Source organism: Castor canadensis, chromosome 3 (assembly GCF_047511655.1).
Source record: "Castor canadensis chromosome 3, mCasCan1.hap1v2, whole genome shotgun sequence".
Classification (NCBI taxonomy): Eukaryota; Metazoa; Chordata; class Mammalia; order Rodentia; family Castoridae; genus Castor; species Castor canadensis.
The window spans coordinates 6,348,958-6,355,605 of NC_133388.1; the positions used below are offsets into that span (position 1 = coordinate 6,348,958).

The 6,648-nt window shown below is 45.2% G+C and overlaps 1 long non-coding RNA gene across 1 annotated transcript; it reads left to right on the forward strand.

The window, feature by feature from the left end:
- The first annotated feature begins 726 nt into the window (after positions 1–726).
- On the forward strand, positions 727–5,866 carry LOC141421467 (uncharacterized). Its single transcript, XR_012445991.1, has 2 exons — positions 727–1,136; positions 4,879–5,866. It is a non-coding gene; the product is annotated as an uncharacterized lncRNA (long non-coding RNA).
- Positions 5,867–6,648: the final 782 nt, after the last annotated feature.

Below are 6,648 nucleotides of genomic sequence, written 5' to 3' on the forward strand. Positions count from 1 at the left end.
CAGTCAGCTCAAGTTATGCAAGAGGAAGTTTGCCCTTGAACAGGCAGTAGCTCTGTCCCCTGCCTGTTACAGACCTCAAGAGCTCACGTAGGCAGGCACTGCTGGCTGAGCTGACCCACTCGTCCATTCACTCAATAAAATTTTATGGAGTCCTGGTCTGGTCCTTGAGCAGAACCTCTGAGGATGAGCCACAGTTCCCACTCTCCAACCTGCTGGGGGAGGTATGCCCTTCTTCCTTCCTCATACAGAGCCTCTCTGCTTCATCAGCCAGCCATGCATCTCCTGGGAGCCCTCACCTGCTACCAGCAAGCAGGTGACCATATTGGGCTCTGATGCACCTTTATGGCATTATTCCATTACTGCCAAAAAGAGCTAGAGGTCTCGCCTCACTTTCCTGAGCATGGTGTTTTCTAAGAGGACTGTTCCACAACAAAGGGCCCTAGAATATGGCAATTACATGTCCTGCTACCAGCTGAGTGTCTCTGGCAGCCAAGTCCAGGGAGCACTGAGTTCATCAGTCATTTCTTTTGGGGCTACAGAGCAGGAGGCGATGCGTTTGTTAAGAGCCAGATACCCAAGTTACACAGTCAGGCAGATAAGAATAGGGGGCTGGCTGGTGGCCAGGTCCCAGGTCACCAGGCTACACCCTAGTTGGTCAGTGGAGGGGGAGGATGCAGAAGGCAAGTCAGAGTCTAAAAGGCAAATGCAGGTCACAGGGGAGGACAGGCAGCTCGGAGAGGTGACACACAAGTGTTCTTGCAACAGATATAGGAGAGGTGCTCATTTATGCTATCACCAAATTGTTTTTTCTGAGTGGAATAAGAAGCCTCAAAACAGGACAACTACTGAGGCTGCTCTGTGAATGTCAGAGTCTACAGGAATGTGAGTGGGGAGAGATGCTTTGCTTAGGTGGGCTCTGGAGCCACAGGTGAAGGAATAGGGCAGCTGACCTTGACCTAGCTGACCACGATGGTGGTCATGGGGCCTTTGAGGACAGACTTGGAGGGCACAATCAGCAAATCAGCAGGACACTGAGATGCTGGAGTGAGCACCTGGTGGGACAGGATGGTCTCCAGGACCTGGTCACAGCCATGAGCCACCGTATCCTAGCGCGGGAGCTGTGTCCCCATTTACAGGTGAGGAAAGAGTTACAGAGGAAAGACTTCACTTCCTCCTATGCACACCTAGTCCCTCCCCCTCCTCCTTTCCGCCAGGGGAGCCCAGACAGGCTCAGAAATGTTTTTACTGTCCTCCCAGCCTCCACTCCCAGGGAGCTTGGGGACTGCCTTGGAAACCCACATCATGGCTAGCTCAAGCCAAGGCCTGACCACAGATGCCTGCTGAGGCTTTTTGTATCTGGTGTTCAGGAACCTGCAGTGTGGATGGGGCCCAGAGATGCTACCAGAGCAGGAGGGGGCCAAACCTTCACACAGCACCCCCACACAGCAGTGTCTGGTGCCTGGGGCTCCTGTCCCCCACGGCAGATCCAGTCCTGTGGGTGCTACACCCCAGGCAATTAACAACATACCTCTGCTGCTCCATTGCTGTCTTTACTCCCAGAAGCTGTTATAACTGCTGCTTATCCAACATACTCCATCAAGATGCCCCAAAAGCGGGGTGAGTGTCCACTGTGTAGTCCAGGACCCCCTTTCTTGCCTCTGAGGCAAGGCTGTGGCCAGGCAGGCAGAGCAATCCACAAGACCCAACTGCTGGAACTCCCACTATCCCTGATGGGCTCTCCCTCAGCTGCCCCAACTCACCCAAGGCCCAGAGCAAGGGGGCCTCTGTCCTGCACGTAGACCCTATCCTCACCTACTCTGAAAGGGCTCCTGCTAGACTCAGGGCAGTGCTGTTCTGCAGGGGGAGAGCTTTGTTCACATCATCTGGGCCAAGTATATGCATTTATCTATCTGTCTATCTATCTTTTTCTCAATTCTACACTGTGCAGAAAATACCACTAAAAACAACCTATGAACCAGTTCAATGTCTTCAGGGTGTGTGTGTGTATAGAGGAGAAGGAGGAAGGAGAACACAGAAGAAGGAGAGAGGAAAAAGTTTATATTCAGCTCTAGGGCAATACTTGATGACTTCCGATTAACATTTTCTACCCATGTAATCATCACCCTAATGAAGTTATAGAACATTGTCCTCATTCCCCAAATTTCCTTGTACCCCCTTGCAGTAATTTCCCAGCCCCTAGGCGACCACCATGATGACACTTGTCTGTTCTTGGGCTTTGCATAAGTGATATGATACAACCCATGCTTTTGTTCCTGGTTCCTTTTGATTAACAAAATAATTATGAGCCTCACCCAGCTGCCGGGGTATCAGCACTCCATCTTCATTGCTGCATCGTGTTCCGTTGTGCATACATATTACATTTGTTTATCCACTGTCCTGTTGACGGACAGTTGGGCTGTTTCCAGGTTGGGCTGTTATGCAAGGCTGCTGGGAGCATTCTTACAAATCTTTTTGCAGATGCATGTTTTCTTTTTCTTGGTTATGGGGAAATATCCGGGAGCAGGTTGACTGAATCATAGCAGGGCCACATTTAACTTCACCAGAAGCCCAGGTACAGTTTTCCAGAGTGACCTTCCTGTTTTTCCCTCTGGCCAGCAGTGTGCAGGGCTCCCTGCACACCAGGCTCCCAACACTTGCTTGTTTTCAGTTACCCTCAAGGACAGGAAGGGGCATCTCATGTCCTAGTGGCTTTCCTTCAGGTCTCCTGGTGGTTGTTGGTGTTGTATACTTTTGCGTCTTGTGTTTTGCAAGCTCACTGTTATTTGTGTTTTGTTATTGGCTTGCAGGACTTCACATATTTTGCATGCGAGAGTCCTGTGCCAGATCTGTGAGCTGTAAATGCTTTCTCCCACAGTGTCCCTGGTCGATTATGTCTTTTTGTGTGTGTGTGGTACAACTCACGGCCTCGTGTTTGCCAGGCCAAAGCACTGCCACTTGAACCATGCCTCCAGCCCTGTTTTCCTTTAGCTATTTTTCAGATAGGGTCTTGCACTTTTGCACAGGGCCAGCCTTGGACTGTGATCTTCCTGCTATGCTTCCAGCATAGCTGAGATAAAAGGCATATGACATCACACCTAGCTTATTTGTTGAGATGAGGGTCTTGCTAACTTTTTGCCCAAGTGAGCCTGGAACTGTGATCCTTTTGAGTAGCTAAGATTATAGCTGTGAGCCACCATACCTGGCCTCTCAATTATGTCTTCTGAAGACCACAAAGTTGCTTTGTTTGTTTATTTTTGTAGAGGTCGAAATTTAACTTTTTCTTATATAATTGTTTCTTGTTTGTTTTCTAAGACGTCTATGCCTGCCCAAGGTTAGGATATTAATCTCGTGGGTTTTTTTTTTCTAGAAGCTGGATGTCATTAGCTCTTAGGTTTAGTTACATAATCCATCTCAAAACAATTTCTGTGTGTCCATGGGATGAGGCTCCTGTTTACTCCCAGTGGCTTGGCATCATTTGTTGAGTGCTTTCTTCCCTGCATTGAACTGTTGGGCACCTTAAAAAAAAACCAAAAAACCCCATGGCTGCAGATCTCTGAGCCTATACCAGGACAGTGATTTCATTCCAGTCAACCATTTGTCCACTCCTACACCAAAACACACAGTCTACCTGTGGCTTCAGAGGGAATCCTGGAAACCCATAGTCTAATTCCTCCAGCCTTGCCCTTTGCTTTCAGAATTTTTCCTTTTCTATTCTTGGTCTTTTCCACTTCCAAATAAATTTTAAGATCAATCTGAAAATTTCTACAAAACTGCTTTCTGATTTTGATTGGGACAGCATTGGTTCTGAAGTTTAACTCAGGAGAAATTGAGCCCTCACCAGTACTGACTCCATAACATACCGACCCCTTATCATACCGACCTCTTTTCTTCTGTGACCAGCCTCACACACACACACACACACACACACACACACACACACACACACACACGTTTACATTTTCTTAAGGATTTGTTTTAAACAAAAAAATTAGTTTATAGTATAGAGGTCTAGTATCGCTTTTGGTAACTTCCTAACTTAGTTTTAATGTTATTATAAATGGAATTGTTATTTGAATGTCATTTTCTTATTGTTTGCTGAAAGCACATGGTAATAAACTGATTTGGGAATGTTAATGTTGAATTCTCCATCTTACAAAATCCACTGGTTAGGTCTAGTAATCGTTTCTTAGATCATTTAAGATTTTCTACGTAAAGAAGTCTTACCTGACAAGAGAGAGTGATGGGTGAATGTGATCAAAATATACATATGAAATGCTATAATAAAATGCATTATTTTGTGCAATTAACATGTACTGATGAAAAGAAATCCTATCTGTGAGTAAGCGCCCCTCTTTGCCTTCCTTTCTGAACTGTAAGTGTCTTTCTTTTTCTCCAGCGCAGCCCGGGCCAGTGCTGGGTTTCAGGGTGGACTGCTCCCATTCTCACTCTAAGGACCAGGTTTGTTCTGTCCAGGGTTTTAGCAGATATCCTCTATCAGAATGAAGAAATCTCTCCCTGTTTGCAGTGTGCACAGAGTCTGGCATCTGATTCTGGACAGGTGTTGAGTTTTACCATGTGCTTTCCGCATCCTTCTGAGATGATCATATAACTTCTCCTTCATGTGGACACAGTGAGTCACGCAGATGAGTTTCCAAGGACTGTGTAAACCACACTTGCTTTTCTAGAATAGACACCAGTTGGTCTCTTTTTAAAGATATATTACTGGATTTATGTTGCCTATGTTTATAGACTTGTGTGTCTATATGCATGGAGAAATTGATCTGCATTTTTTGGTAGTTCTTGTCAGATTTGCTACCATAGGTTGGTTTCTATGGACTGCTTGTTCCCTTTATGACTCTAGTAATTGTTACTTTATAGGAGACATTGTGTGACATGTGCAGACATCTGGATTGCTGTCTCTGAAGTGTGTTGCTACTTGTTCTTGAAGGCAGTCAGCTTTGCCAGATGCACACTTCACGCTCTGCCTCCCCTGCCATGGACTTCAGCTGAACCTGCTTGGTTATTTCGCCTTTCAACTGTACCTCCATGCTGGCGACTCTGAACCACTTCTGTGCCTGTGCAGAGCCCCTATCAGCCAGATTTAAGCAGCCTTTTTATGGAGCTTGGGGCTTCTCTCTGTGTGGCCCTCTGTTTCTAGTTCCAACAACAGCCCCAGACTCTGTTCTCCAACTCCTCAAGTCAGACGTTGGCAGTTTCTGCATGTTTTAACTCTGCTGCCCTGCATGTGGGGTTCAGGGTTTCTCTGTGGGACAGTGTCATACAAGCACGAATCTCAATCATGAAGTCTCTTCTTCCAAGGCCAGGACTCTGTCTGCTTCAGCTATCTCTGGGGTTGTCACAGTGGGTGGTCTCAGATAACACTGTTTGAGATCTCAGGTCCCTGTGTCTCAGAACAAAGTGTAGGACAGAGACCCAGATTGCAAGCAGTAGTACAATTTTCTTGGAAGAAAAAGAAAAGTATAGACAGGAGGAAACACAGCAAGACAGAGTGATGGACTCTTGCCAGGTGGCACAGACGCCCCTATCTTTCTTTAAAGGGCAATTCATAGGTTGTAAGGGCAAACAATGGCAAAATCTAGAGACTGGGGCAATTGACAGGTTTGATTGACAGGGGGATGTTATATAACCCTATTTTTGACTGTGCATATTCCTACCCATAATGCATCTGTTAGAATTACATGCACGAGATGCAGTCCATATGTATGAAATTTTAAGTAAGGGAGTGTCTCAAAATGACAGGCTCCCCAGCCCTCAGCTCATGGGACTTGACCTTCTGTGCAAAAATCTTTTTTTTTTTTTTTGATCATGATATAAGGACTATTGAGTTCATCACAAAAAGGAGGTTCCAACGATATTTCCATACAGATGTCTCCTGACGGGGGCATGTTCTAGGTGGGATTTTTAAGACATTTTGTCTGGTCAGTCTCGACCCCATCTTGACCAAACTGTACTTCCCTATCCTCCTGCTTCAGTGTCTTCATAACTCTATCTTTTCTCTACTGTATTTATTTATTGTTGTGGTACTGGGGTTTGAACTCAGGGCCTCATGCTTGCTAAGCAGGCACTCAACCACTTGAGCCATTGCACAAGCCTGCCTCATTGACTCCAGAGAGTTGATTTTTTATGCTTTGTCTGAGTTCATATTTGTCATTTGCTGGAGGATTGCTTTGACACAAGCTCTTTCTGATGTTTTTCAACCTGAAAGAGGAAAACAGTGGTGTCTTAATTTTGCAACTCTTTGACTGTCTGGGGTTGAATACTTTCTCACACCTTCTAGTGGTTTGTACTCCTTCATTTATGAGTTGGCCATCACCAATGTTATATGAGATGGTAGCATCTATGGTGATGTTTTTAAGACATCTCTCTTTGTTCGTGGTATTTGTTGTAAATATTTTCACAATGCATTATTTGGTTTTTATTTTCATGTACATTACACAGAATTGTTAAATAGTTAAGTGGATGGTGCTTTAAAGTAGTTAGAAGCCTTTACCAATTACTAAGCATTTGTAGTAGAAATGTACTTTTTATTTTCCTGAATAGTATTTTAACATTTATTCAGATGCTATTTGGGGACCTATTGGTGTGTTGTATTGTAAGTATTAACTGTCCTCTTTCCCATGTTCACTA